This window comes from Myotis yumanensis, unplaced genomic scaffold, assembly GCF_028538775.1.
Source record: "Myotis yumanensis isolate MYYU_CA2020_CCGP unplaced genomic scaffold, mMyoYum1.0.hap1 SCAF_6, whole genome shotgun sequence".
Taxonomy (NCBI): Eukaryota; Metazoa; Chordata; class Mammalia; order Chiroptera; family Vespertilionidae; genus Myotis; species Myotis yumanensis.
Window position 1 is genome coordinate 36,403,139 of NW_027223757.1, and position 14,146 is coordinate 36,417,284.

At 38.0% G+C, this 14,146-nt stretch overlaps 1 protein-coding gene across 3 annotated transcripts in view; it reads left to right on the forward strand.

The window, feature by feature from the left end:
- Window positions 1-14,146, forward strand: part of CDK19 (cyclin dependent kinase 19) — a 125,632-nt gene that overhangs the window by 59,866 nt on the left and 51,620 nt on the right. The gene's annotated exons all lie outside the window — the stretch shown is intronic.

The following is a 14,146-nucleotide window of genomic DNA, read 5'->3' on the forward strand; positions in this document are numbered from 1 at the left end:
CTACAAAGTGATGCAAAGCAAAGGACTGAATCCAAGAATACTCTATCCAGCAAGGCTATCATTCAAAATTGAAGGGGAAATAAGAAGCTTCACAGACAAAAAAGGGCTAAGGGAGTTTATCACCACCAAGCCAGCCATGCAAGAAATGCTAAAGGGACTGGTGTAAAAAGAAGAAATATCAAGCTCAGAAAGAAAACAGCCACATACACACACACAAAAAAGAAATGGCTACAAACAAATACCTTTCAATAATAACTTTAAATGTAAATGGACTAAATGCTCCAACCAAAAGACATCGAGTGGCTGAATGGATAAAAAAACAAGACCCATACATCTGCTGTCTACAAGAGACCCACCTCATTAGAAGGGACTCACACAGACTGAAAGTGAAGGGATGGAAAAATATCTTTCACGCAAATGGAAAGGAAAAGAAAGCTGGGGTAGCAATACTTATATCTGACAAAATACATCTCAAAGTGAAGGCCATAACCAGAGATAAGGAAGGCCACTTCATAATACTAAAGGGATCAATACAACAAGAAGATATAACCCTGGTAAACATATATGCACCCAATGCAGGAGCACCCACATACATAAGAAAACTTCTGGAAGATATCAGGGGAGAGATCGACAACAATACAATCATAGTAGGGGACTTTAATACACCAATGACATCACTGGATAAATCCACTAGACAAAAACTCAGCAAAGAAACAGCAATCCTAAATGACTCACTAGATCAGATGGACTTAATTGACATCTTCAGAACACTTCACCCCACAGCTGCGGAATATACATTCCTCTCAGGTGCTCATGGGACATATTCAAAAATAGACCACATATTGGGTCACAAGCAAAGTCTCCACAAATTCAAGAAGATTGAAATCATAAAAAGCTTCTTCTCAGACCACGATGGCATAATGTTAGAAATAAACTACAATAAAACCAACCCAAAATACTCAAACACTTGGAAGCTGAATAGCATGTTATTAAATATTGATTGGGTTACCGATGACATCAAAGAAGAAATTAAAAACATCCTGGACACTAATGACAATGAAAACACAACAATCCAAAACCTCTGGGACACAATGAAAGCAGTCCTGAGAGGAAAGTTTATAGCTCTACAGGCCTATCTCAAAAAACAAGAAAAAATGGTAGTCAATCATCTAACTCTACAACTCAAAGAATTAGAAAGAGAGCAACAAGAAAACCCCAGAGTGAGCAGAAGGAAGGAGATAATAAAGATTAGAGCAGAAATCAATGAAATAGAGACCAAAAAAACAATACAGAAAATCAATGAAACCAAGAGCTGGTTCTTTGAAAGGATAAACAAGATTGACAAACCCCTAGCCAGGCTCACCAAGAAGCAAAGAGAGAGGTCCCAAATAAACCAAATCAGAAATGATAGAGGCGAAATAACAACAGACCCCACAGAAATACAAATGATTGTTAAACAATACTACGAGCAACTCTACTCCAACAAACTGGACAACCTGGAGGAAATGGACAAATTCCTAGAAAAATACAACATTCCAAAACTCAATCAGGAAGAATCTAAAAACCTCAATAGGCCAATAACTATGGAAGAAATTGAAGCAGTCATCAGAAAGCTTCCAGCAAACAAAAGCCCAGGGCCAGACGGCTTCACAGGGGAGTTCTACCAAACATTCAAGGAAGAACTAAAACCTACCCTCCTCAGACTACTACAAAAAATTCAAGAGGAAGGAACGCTTCCAAGCTCATTCTATGAAGCCAGCATCACCCTAATACCAAAACCAGGTAAAGACATCACAATGAAAGAGAATTACAGGCCAATATCCCTCATGAACATAGATGCCAAAATCCTCAACAAAATCTTAGCAAATCGGATCCAGCAGTACATCAGAAGGATCATACACCATGACCAAGTAGGATTCATCCCAGAGATGCAAGGATGGTACAACATCCGTAAATCAATAAATGTGATACATCACATAAACAAATTGAAAGAAAAAAACCACATGGTCATATCAATTGATGCAGAAAAAGCATTCGACAAAATCCAACACCCATTTTTGATAAAAACTCTCAGAAAGGTGGGAATAGAAGGATCATACCTCAACATAATAAAAGCCATATATGACAGGCCCACAGCCAACATCATACTCAATGGACAAAAACTAACACCATTTCCCCTAAGAACAGGAACAAGACAGGGATGCCCACTCTCACCACTCCTGTTCAACATAGTACTGGAAGTATTAGCCATTGCAATTCGGCAAGAAGAAGGAATAAAAGGCATCCAAATTGGAAAAGAGGAAGTAAAACTGTCCTTATTTGCAGATGACATGATATTATACATACAAAACCCTAGAGACTCCATCAAAAAGCTACTAGACTTAATACATGAATTTGGCAATGTAGCAGGATACAAAATTAACCCCAAGAAATCTGAGGCATTTCTATACACCAATAGTGAACTTTCAGAAAGGGAGATCAGAAAAACAATCCCATTTACCATCGCACCAAAAAAATTAAGATACCTAGGAATAAACTTAACTAAAGAGGTTAAAAACCTCTACTCAGAAAACTACAGGACGTTGAAAAAAGAGATAGAGGAAGACATAAACAGATGGAAGAACATACCATGTTCTTGGATTGGTAGAATCAACATCATTAAAATGTCCATACTACCCAAAGCAATCTATACATTCAACGCACTTCCCATTAAAATACCAATGGCCTTCTTCACAGATCTAGAACGAACTCTCCAAAAATTCATCTGGAATAAAAAAAGACCCAGAATAGCTGCAACGATCCTGAGAAAGAACAAAGTAGGTGGGATCTCAATGCCAGATATCAAGCTGTATTACAAAGCCACTGTTCTCAAAACTGCCTGGTACTGGCACAAGAACAGGCATATAGATCAGTGGAATAGAATAGAGAGTCCAGAAATTAGCCCGAACCAATATGCTCAATTAATTTTTGACAAAGGAGGCATGAACATACAATGGAGCCAAGATAGTCTCTTCAATAAATGGTGTTGGGAAAATTGGACAGACATATGCAAGAAAATGAAACTAGACCACCAACTTACACCATACACAAGAATAAACTCAAAATGGATAAAGGACTTAAATGTACGACAGGAAACCATAAAAATTCTAGAAGAATACAAAGGCAGCAAAATCTCAGACATATGCCAAAACAATTTCTTCACTGATACAGCTCCTAGGGCAGTTGAAACTAAAGAGAAACTGAACAAATGGGACTACATCAAAATAAAAAGCTTCTGCACAGCAAAAGAAACCATCAACAAAACAACAAGAAAACCCACCTCGTGGGAAAACATATTTGCCAACGTCATATCTGATAAGGGCTTAATCTCCAAAATTTATAGGGAACTCATACAACTTAACAAAAAGAAGATAAACAATCCAATCAAAAAATGGGCAAAGGATCTAAATAGACACCTTTCAAAAGAGGACATTCAGAAAGCCAAGAGACATATGAAAACATGCTCAAAGTCACTAATCATCCGAGAGATGCAAATCAAAACAACAATGAGGTACCATCTCACACCTGTCAGAATGGCCATCATCAACAAATCAACAAACGACAAGTGCTGGAGAGGATGTGGAGAAAAAGGAACACTTGTGCACTGCTGGTGGGAATGCAGACTGGTGCAGCCACTATGGAAGGCAGTATGGAGGTTCCTCAAAAAATTGGAAATGGAACTCCCATTTGACCCTGTGATCCCACTCCTAGGAATATATCCCAAGAAACCAGAAACACCAATCAGAAAGGATATATGCACCCAGATGTTCATAGCAGCACAATTCACCATAGCTAAGATCTGGAAACAGCCTAAGTGCCCATCAGTAGATGAATGGATTAGAAAGCTGTGGTACATCTACACGATGGAATACTATGCTGCTGTTAAAAAGAAGGAACTCCTACCATTTGCAACATCATGGATGGAACTGGAGAGCATTATGCTAAGTGAAACAAGCCAGTCAATGAAGGAAAAATACCACATGATCTCACTCATTCATGGATAATAAAGACCATTACAAACTTTTGAACAATAATAGATACAGAGGCAGAGCTGCCTCAAACTGATTGTCAAACTGCAGTGGGAAGGCCAGAGAGAGTTGGGGGACAGGAGGGAGGGGAGTAAGAGATCAACCGAAGGACTTGTATGCATGCATATAAGCATAACTAATGGACATAAGACACTGGGGGGTAAGGGAGGGTAGGGGTTTGTCAAGGGGGGGGGGGGAAAGGATACTTATGTAATACCCTTTGTAATACTTTAAGAGAAAAATTAAAAAAAAAAAAATAAAATAAAATTATATAGATTTCAAGTATAGAAGTCTATGATACATCATCTGTATATTGTGTTTTGTGCCAGTACCCAAAGTCAAATCTTTAGACACTGCCCCCTTACCCTTTACTACGACCCAATCCCTTCCTTCTGTTAACCGCCATCCTGTTGTCTGTCTATGACTTTTTGTTTGTTTGTTTGTTCAGTTGTTGCTTTCAGTTTCATATCCCACATATGAGTGAAATCATATGGTTCTTGACTTTTTCTGTCTGACTTATTTCGCTTAACATGGGAAGTTTACTTTAAAGTTAATGCTATTTTTGCATATGTGCTCTGCTAAACACAAAATTATGGAAAGTTAAAGTATTATGAATTAGTTTTCATTATTATAGTGATTTCTAGTTTTTTTTCCTAATCATTGTCTAACATTTACAGAAAAGCTGCATGTCACACTGAAGCTCTTTTTAAAAAATTAAAGTTAACACTCTTAGTGGAAATATTTAGCTTTTATTGATTAAATCTAGTAGATGTTTAATAGAAAAGAAATCATTTATTTCATTGTGGAAACTCACTCCCTTCTGTATTTTCTTTTTTTTTTTTAATTTATTTTTATTTTTTTATTTTATTTTTTAAATTAAATCTTTATTGTTCAGATTATTACATTAGTTACTCTTTTTTCCCACCATAACTCCCCTCCACCCAGTTCCAACTCCACCCTCTGCCCTCACTCCCCACCCACTGTCCTCATCCATAGGTGCACGATTGTTGTCTAATCTCTTCACTCACCCCCACACCCCTTTCTCCCCGCCCCCCCCCAAGAATAGTCAGTCCATTCCCTTTCTATGTCCCTGATTCTATTACAATCACCAGTTCATCAGATTATTTATTCACTTGATTTTTAGATTCACTTGTTGATAGATGTGTATTTGTTGTTCATAATTTGTATCTTTACCTTTTTCTTCTTCTTCCTCTTCTTACAGGATACCTTTCAGCATTTCATATAATACTGGTTTGGTGGTGATGAACTCCTTTAGCTTTTTCTTATCTGTGAAGCTCTTTATCTGGCCTTCACTTCTGAATGATAGCTTTGCTGGATAAAGTAGTCTTGGTTGTAGGTTCTTGGTATTCATCACTTTGAATATTTCTTGCCATTCCCTTCTGGCCTGCAAAGTTTCTGTTGAGAAATCAGCTGACAGTCGTATGGGTACTCCCTTGTAGGTAACTGATTTTCTTTCTCTTGCTGCTTTTAGGATTCTCTCTTTGTCTTTTGCTCTTGGCATTTTAATTATGATGTGTCTTGGTGTGGTCCTCTTTGGATTCCTTTTGTTTGGGGTTCTCTGTGCTTCCTGGACTTGGAAGTCTATTCCTTTCACCAGGTAGGGGAAGTTTTCTGTCATTATTTCTTCAAATAGGTTTTCAATATCTTGCTCTCTCTCATCTTCTGGCACCCCTATAATTCGGATGTTGGTACGCTTGAAGCTGTCCCAGAGGCTCCTTACACTATCTTCATATTTTTGGATTCTTTTTTCATTTTGCTTTTCCGGTTGGGTGTTTTTTGCTTCTTCGTATTTCAAATCTTTGACTTGATCCTTGCGACCCTCTGGTCTGCTGTTGGGAGTCTGTATAATATTCTTTATTTCAGTCAGTGTATGCTTAATTTCTAGTTGGTCCTTTATCACAACATCGAGGGTCTCATTAGATTTCTTGAGGATCTCACTACATTTATCGGCGGTCTTACCAGTCTTTTCGAGGGCTTCTAAACAGTTCTTTAAAGACCTTAAAAGTGTGGTTTTGAACTCTATATCCAACAGTTTGCTTTCCTCCAATTCTGTCGTTTGTGTCCTGTTTCTTTGTCTCGGCATTTTTTTATGCTTCGCTGTGTCGATAGAGTGCCTTTCTGTGCTAAGTGTCCCAATTACCTAAGGTAGACACTCTTGGTGCACCCCCTTGTGGGCTTTGTGCACAGTCTTGTTGTGGTTAAGCCTTGATTGTTGTAGTTATCACTGTGAGGAATTGACCTCCAGGTCAGTTGGCTGTGAGAATCAGCTGTGTCTGTGGTGGGAGAACTTCTGTGCTGGAGACACCCCTCTGGGGCTAGACTTGCTTCGATGGGGCTTTGGTGCTCACTGAGTCTGCCTCCTGAGTATGTCTTTTATGGTTCCACGGAGCTTAAAGCTGGATGGTCCCACTCTGACCTCTGGGCTTCCTGGCTCCTGGATCTCTAGGGAGGTGCTAATCCAGCCTTTGCCTGAGGCTATCCAGCAAAAGCCTCCCTGCAGGGCTTGGGCGGGGCGGGTCCCACGGATCAACAGGGCGGGGTTAGCAATTATGGCTGCTCTCAGTCTTGCCCTCAGAGGCTCTGCTTCTCAGTGTTCCAGTAGTCGCTGCAAGCCCCACGGAGAGAAAGCTGCCCTAGGGTTCTGAGCGATGCCAGACAGTCCCGCTTCTCCCGTATGAGTCTGGGTCCTTAGAGACTCGCCCGGAACTGGAGCTCAGAGCCTGAGACTCCCTCCCGATTGAAAACTACCGCGCCCTCAGCCTCCAGCCCGCTCCACATGCACTCCGAACCTTAGTATTTTACTTCAGCACTGCGCCTCCTCTGAGCCTCGGTATGCTTTTCTCTTTCCTCCTAGTTGTAGAACATCCACTCAGCCAGCTTTCCTGTGGTTCTGGATGATGTCTGTTCCGTCTTTTAGTTGTATTTTTGAAGTGGTTGTTCGAGGCAGCAAACTCCCATGTTTACCTATGCCGCCATCTTGGTTTCTCCTGTATTTTCTTATAATGTGTATATAAAGGTTTCTTAGCAGATTAGGAACAAAGTGGATTTTCTGCTTAATGGAAACAATGCAGTAGACATTTCCTGGATTGTATTTTGGTCAGATCATAAAGTAACTTTTCTTGTTACTATGGTTAAAATTCCTATGAGGTCTTCAGGAACTATAAATGATTAATTTATTTAAGCCTTGACTTCACTGTGTTTATCTTCTGTAGCAGCATAGTGATGTGAAACACGTTCAGTTATTGGCACTGGTAATTTAGCAATTAATAATTAATCAAAATCCTTAGGTTTGAATTGTAAATGTTAGTTCCTTGTAGTTTCAGAGCTGGGGTGTGAGACCATAATTCCAGTCATTCTTAAGAGTGGAGCATCCAGCATGTACTAGACAAGTTCCTTCAGAAAGCAAAGCTCTTACCTCTCCCTGTAGATTCTCCAGCATGGTGTGTGTGTGTGATGGTCTAGGTGTGTGTGTGTTTGTGTGTGTGTCATGGTCTAGGGGTGTGTGTGCGTGTATGTGTGATGGTCTGTGTGTGTATGTGTGATGGTCTAGGGGTGTGGGTGTGGGTGTGAATTCCAGGGCTACTTGTTTGCCTGTTTTTACTAAAGAAAATGTCAACTGTATATTTTAGAAATAAAAGTTATAATGGTCTGGATTAGGTGTAAAACCAAATAGCTTACTACTTTATTTTGCTTAATCAATTACCAGCTTCAAGTTATTATTCAGACTTATTAAATTCCTTGAACATTCTTAATCTTGTTTGAACATTTCTTATATATAAAAGATAACCACAGTTTTGAAATTAACATTCTTTCAATGTGGAATATCGTTTCACCAACATATTTACATAAAAGCCATATTTCATGTACTATTGCTTTCATTTTCTCATTCAACAAAACTTGTTGAGTGCTTGCTTTGCAGGTCCTGTGCTAGGTGGTTTTATAAATATTCATCTGGAAAGAAAAAAAGATGTGCTCTATTACCTAGTGATAGACATCTGCCATAGCAAATTTAGAATAAAGTAAGGATTTCATTTGATATTTGCTCCTACAAGATGAATGGTGAAGGAGTTTTTAGAATTAGTGTATTCATGACGTGATGAGAATAACCTGCTCTAGTATACTTTCTTGCTGGTTGAGGCTCTGTGATTCTCATTTTCCTCTTCATTAGGAGCATCTCCTTTGACTTTTCAGACTAGGTTATTTCTATTGTATGTCATATTCTGTATTTTTCTTAGTAACCTCATCATAATTATAATTTTAAAATTATTTGTTTAATCTGTCTCCTCTTTGATCTCCCTGTGCCTGGAATATGCTGGGCACTCAAATGTTGATTAATACATTTTGACCTTTTTTAAAAAAAAATCATTGTTACCTGCTGGGTATTTTCTTTTCCTCCCTCCCCTCCCTCCCTTCTCCCCCCCCCCCCCCCCCCCCCCAATCTTTCTTTCCTGGGTATTTTCTATCACACTTCTGCCTCATCCTACAGGCTACAGTATGTGGATATACCCTAACTCAAACTCAGGTCTCTGAGTTCTAGGGCAAGGCCTTATGGGAGATAATGGGTAGAATTCTGTGCAGTGGAGACCTTGGGAGCTTATTCATGATGATTACATAGGGTGTATCCTTAAGGTGAAGGCCACAACATATGCTAGGTATGATATTCCCCTTTGTCAGAGCAAAACTCATTGGTCCTTAACTCGTATCTTATACACCTGCCTCATTTTGGGTTAAAATGTTAGGATTACTAAGCAGTTTTATCTTGAGTTTCAGCCTACTTCCCCCCTAAAAAGTTATTTGTAGGAAAAATGGATTTAGCCTTTGGGGTGGATGGCTTAGAATGTTGTTTTTTTTTGGTTTGGTGCCCTGGTCAGGAATTGAATCCGTGATCTTTTGGTGCATTGGATGACACTGAACCAACTGAGCCTCACTGGCCAGGGTGGTTTTGAGTGTTCTGTTTAAGAGTTTTAACTTTGAAGTCATTTAAGATTTTGGAATGGGAGAGCTAACATGATCAGACTTTTTATTTTAGCAAGACAATTTGATATCAATATAGGATGTTTTAGAAGAGATAGGAGATAGATCTCATTAATTCTGCAGCATTTGTTGAACACCTACCAGATGTCTGGCTTGTACAAGACAGTGGAAATGTAGAGATGGCAGACATAACGCCTGCACTCTAGGACCTTACAATCTATTAGGGAAGATAAATAATTAAACTTTGTCATAAATTTATGCAGTTAGTGGCAATGTTAAGGGAAATACAGTATGGATGGAAATACAGAAGACACACACCCATTTCTGACTAGGAGTTTCAGGGAAGGTGTCTTAGAAGTAGTAATAAATTAGTCCTATTTAAAATATTTTTCTTTTTTAATTACACTTTACATTCAGTATTATTTTGTATTAGTTTCAGGCATACAGCATAGTATTTAGACAGTCATATTTTATAAAGTGTTCTCTCCAATATTTCCAGTATCCACCTGATACCACACATAGTTATTACAATATTGACTATATTCATAGTGCTGCACTTTACATCTTCATGACTATTTTGTAACTACCAATTTGTACTCCTTAATCCCTTCACCTTTTTGTCTCAGTCCCCCAACCTCTCTCCCCTCTGGCAACTACCTGTCTGTTCTCTGTGTCTATGAGTCTATTTCAATTCTGTTTGTTCATTAATTTTGTTCTTTAGATTCCACATATAATGCAATCATATGTCATACAACTATTAAGTCAGGACTCAAACTCAGGTCTCTGAGTTCTAAAACCTGTACTTTTTGCATTAAACCTGCTACCTCATTGTCACATCTACTGGGTGACAATGGGGAACATAGACCTGCTTGAAAATTATGACTCCGTACCTAAACAGTATCACTAAAGTAAAATAAAGCAAAAAATGTAAGGCCACTTTGAACCACGACTGGGTTACTGTTTTATAGACCCCTTTTCAGGGTATGAGTGCCATCTGCTGGAAGGTTATAATGTATTATTATGTGCTTGTAAAGACTAGCTTCCAAAAGGCCTGTCACAAGTGTGGAAAAAAATAAGTGTCAGGTTTCAAAATGCTAATTCTTAAGTTTCAGTTTAGGAATACTAGGGAATTTCAGTTTAGGAATATTGGGGAATTTTGTAGTTAAGTAAATCTATTTACCATAAAATACACTGCTTCATTTATTTTCATTTTTGGTGGTATGGGTGGCATAGGGTTTTTTAAAAAATGATATGCTCAGTGCTTTCTTAAATGGATCATAGTTTTACTTGTAACAGATCTAATAAAAATAGAAAATTTGATTTACTTTGAGATAAGTGAGTTATTGAAGTATAAGAGGACTCTCCATTCAGATACCCTAGAAAAGGAATCTGGAACCCATGAGGACATCAGAGAACAGAAAATGGGGATGAAAGTGGAGGAAAATGTGCAGATAATTATACAAATGAATTCTGTAAATGTTAATCTATTACAAGGCTCCCCAAATTCAGTCAGGATCCTAAATAGTGCTTTAGAGGAAAAAGTTTAGGATTGTAACTTTAGATTATTATTATATATTTAGGACAGTGAAAATTAGACACTTTTTATAGTCAAATACCCTGAATGGGGAATCAGATAAAACTTTGGCATGTTCACTGTACATTCTTCCTTAGGCTCCTCTGGGATCACATTAGTACTCTGTGAATATCTGGCACAGGAAATGTTGTCATTTAGTGTGGGATTGTTCAAGGAAAATGATGCTATACTTAACTCCTGTTTAGATGTGATTAAAACATTTATAGTTGTAAGATGTCATGTTGAACAAATATTTGTGTGACAAGAGATTAAAGTCCATTGGTGAAATAAAGAATTAAGGAAAGTAGCAGTCTAATCATCTCCTTTCTTGGTGTAACTGCCTGAGAAGCTGTTAGTGCAGTGATATATTATCTCAGCAGGTAAATTTCTGGAGAGAAAGGGCTGTCTTTTGGGGGGTTTGTGTAAATTATAAGAGTAATGCTCATTGTAGAAAACTTGTAAAATAGGAAAACAGAAAGATCACACATAATCCCACCACTCGGGTAACTATATTAATGTCTTATTAAATTTCCTATTTTATAAACATTTATATTTTGTTGTCTTTTTATATTACATCACAAAATGATAGCCCAAGTCTTTTCTAATGGATCTAAAAACTTCCTCAGCGTATATATTTGAGGCTACAATATGTGGTTATACCATAATTTACTTAACAGTTTTCTTATTATTGAACATGTATATTGTTTACCGTTTTTGTTTCTTCAGTAAATAGTGGTAAAGGAATTTACTTTTTAATTTTTTTGTTTTAGTAAGTAGGGGTAAGGACTCTAATTTTGTGTGGAAGTTGTTTAGGGCCTAACATTTTATGAGTACACCAGCCTTGAAAATAACCATTGATTGGATTAATATCCACTTTAGTTCCTCAGGTGTGTTCCTCTTGGTCCCCTCTTCCTGTATATAATTTTCTTTAGGATTTTGTAGCATTTATTGGATTCACAGCCCTTTCAGGAAATGCCCTCATAGTACCCAGGTTTCAGTTTCTACACCAGGTTAAATATCTCACCCTGAGCTAGTTAGAGCTATGTTTCTGCTCTTTACTTCACACCATCAAATTTATGAGAGACAGTAGAACAGTGGTTACCAGGGGCTGGGAAAAGGGAGATGTTTAAGGTACAAAGTTTCAGTTTGAGATAATGAAAAAATTTTGGAGAAAGGATAGAAAGGCTAGTGATGGTTGCACGAAGTGTCAATGTACTTAAATGCTACTGAAGCATATACTCAAAAATGGTTAAAATGGTAAATTTTATGTTACGTATATTTTACCACAATAAAAAAAAATGGTGACCTAGAAATACCATGCAGCTGGAAGAACTAGAAAGATTTCTAGTACTAATATTTTACTGATATTGAGAGATTTCCAAGATTAAGTAAAAAAGGTAAAATGCTATCTTGTGTGTAAATAAGGCAGGCAAAAAAATATATTTATATATTGTTTGGATAAAGAAACATAGGAAGGATTAGCAAACAATTAATAAAAATTGTTATCTAGGACAGCGATTTTTCCACCAGTGTGCTGCAGAAATTTTAAAACATGCAGTACCTGACTATTTAGTCAGGGGCACTGACTCTTTTCCCTTAGATTGTCAAATAAAAGAAAATGACAACAGCAGGCATCTGGTGTGAATGAATCAAAATTATACCTATTTTTTTGTCAGATCAACAAAAAAAATACACCTTTTGGTGTGCCACGGATTTTTATTAGTGTATGTGTATCATGAGATGAAAAAGGTTGAAAATTGCTAATCTAGGAGGCAGGAGGGACTGAGGTCACTGGGAGCAGAAGTGGTAACGAGACATCTCAATCTGTCCTTTTATATAATTTTGAGTTTTGAACCATGTAAATGTATTACCTATTCACGATAATGTCTACACATGGGGCTTAAGGTAGACTCACTGTAAAGGTATCAACAAATTATAATTATAGAAAACATAATTTTCTAGAGGTATTGATTACATGTTGCTCCATGTGATAGCCTCTCTCCCAGACATGTGGGGTTTAGGCTCTATGCTAACATTTGGTGTTTTAATAGCCTGGTTTAGATGCAGAAGTGAGTTTCAACTTCCCTTCCATTGCAGGCAGCAAAGAGAACATATTTTGGGTAGGGACTTAATAAAGTCAAACTGTCTTAGTTGACCAATGCCAAGGAGTCAGAAAGAAAGGGAGACTAGTCATGCCCAGAGCAAGGCCTCTTACCAGGATCCAAGTACTGCAAGTGGGGTCATTAAACATGCATAGTACTCTACCGAGTCTGGGAGCCAAAAATATTCAAAAGCAGAAAACTGAGTAAACTCTGCATCCCTCCAAAATGTCACTGTCTTTGATTCAATCATCAGTTAGGAGCATTTTATGTTTAACATTTGCATCTGAAGCAAGAAGTAGGGTTACTTAACATTTCTTAGGCAGTGGAAACAGAAATAGAAGCTGATAGCTGAACCAACATCCATCTAATCACCCCTGTCTCCCTCCCCACCAAGGGAGGACTATTAGGTCTTCCTTGGTCATTTCTCTTCCAGTTCCTTTTCCCCACTTAGATCCACAGGAAATACAGAGACTAGCTGTAAAAAGTGGATGGCTGGCTAGGTGCAGCCCAGCCTATCCCAGCTATTACCTCTTAGCTGTGTTCCAGGGCACGTGTGTTGGAGGGAGAACCCAGGGAGTCATATTCAGGAATCCTGTTCAGATCATAGATGATAGGACACTTTCCAGCAAGGTTGTCAAGGTATAGGTGAAGAGAAAGAGCTGAGGTGCAGAGCCAAAATGAGAGAATTGAGGAACTAGGAAATCTATCATTGAAAGTAGTAAAGAATTAGGCAACTGGGAAATAGTCTATAAAAGTTCCCTAGGATGGAGTTTAGAAGATTTTTTTTTACATGTTTCCAGCACAGGCACTTAAGGTATGCTTTACTCATTTAAAGTTACTAGAATGGATAAGCAGTTTATTTTTTTCTGCCTCGTTGATCTGTCTGTATGTTTTCCTTACTACGTTCTGGGCTTTGAAGACACAAACTTCAGCCATAGTGGAAAAAGCATGGACTTAGGAACCAGGCAGATCTGTTGAAAAGCAAATCTCTTCTCTTTCTAGGTGTTTGGTTTTGGTCAAGGTATTTTTATTACACTGAACATCAGGTTTTCTGTGCACCATAGAGTTTTAGATTTAAATGGCATTCAATATATTATTCAAATTGAGTATGTTTCTCTGTACCTGTTTAATCTGAACCCTAGTTAAGGATAGTCTGAGACAGGCATATTTATCGGGCTCTTACTTTGAGCAGCTAATGTTATTGTTGTTAAATATTTAATGAAGCATCTGCCTCTTATATATGTGCCAATGCTAACTTTTCACTTGCTGGTTTGGTCTGTCTTTCCTTGTCATTATCGGAGTCCATCTTGAAGCTTCTATTTTGTGAAGTCCTATTCCTTTGCTCTATTTATAGGACCATTTCACACCAATTTTTATCAGTGGGTATGAGAGTCATTCCCTTATACTCA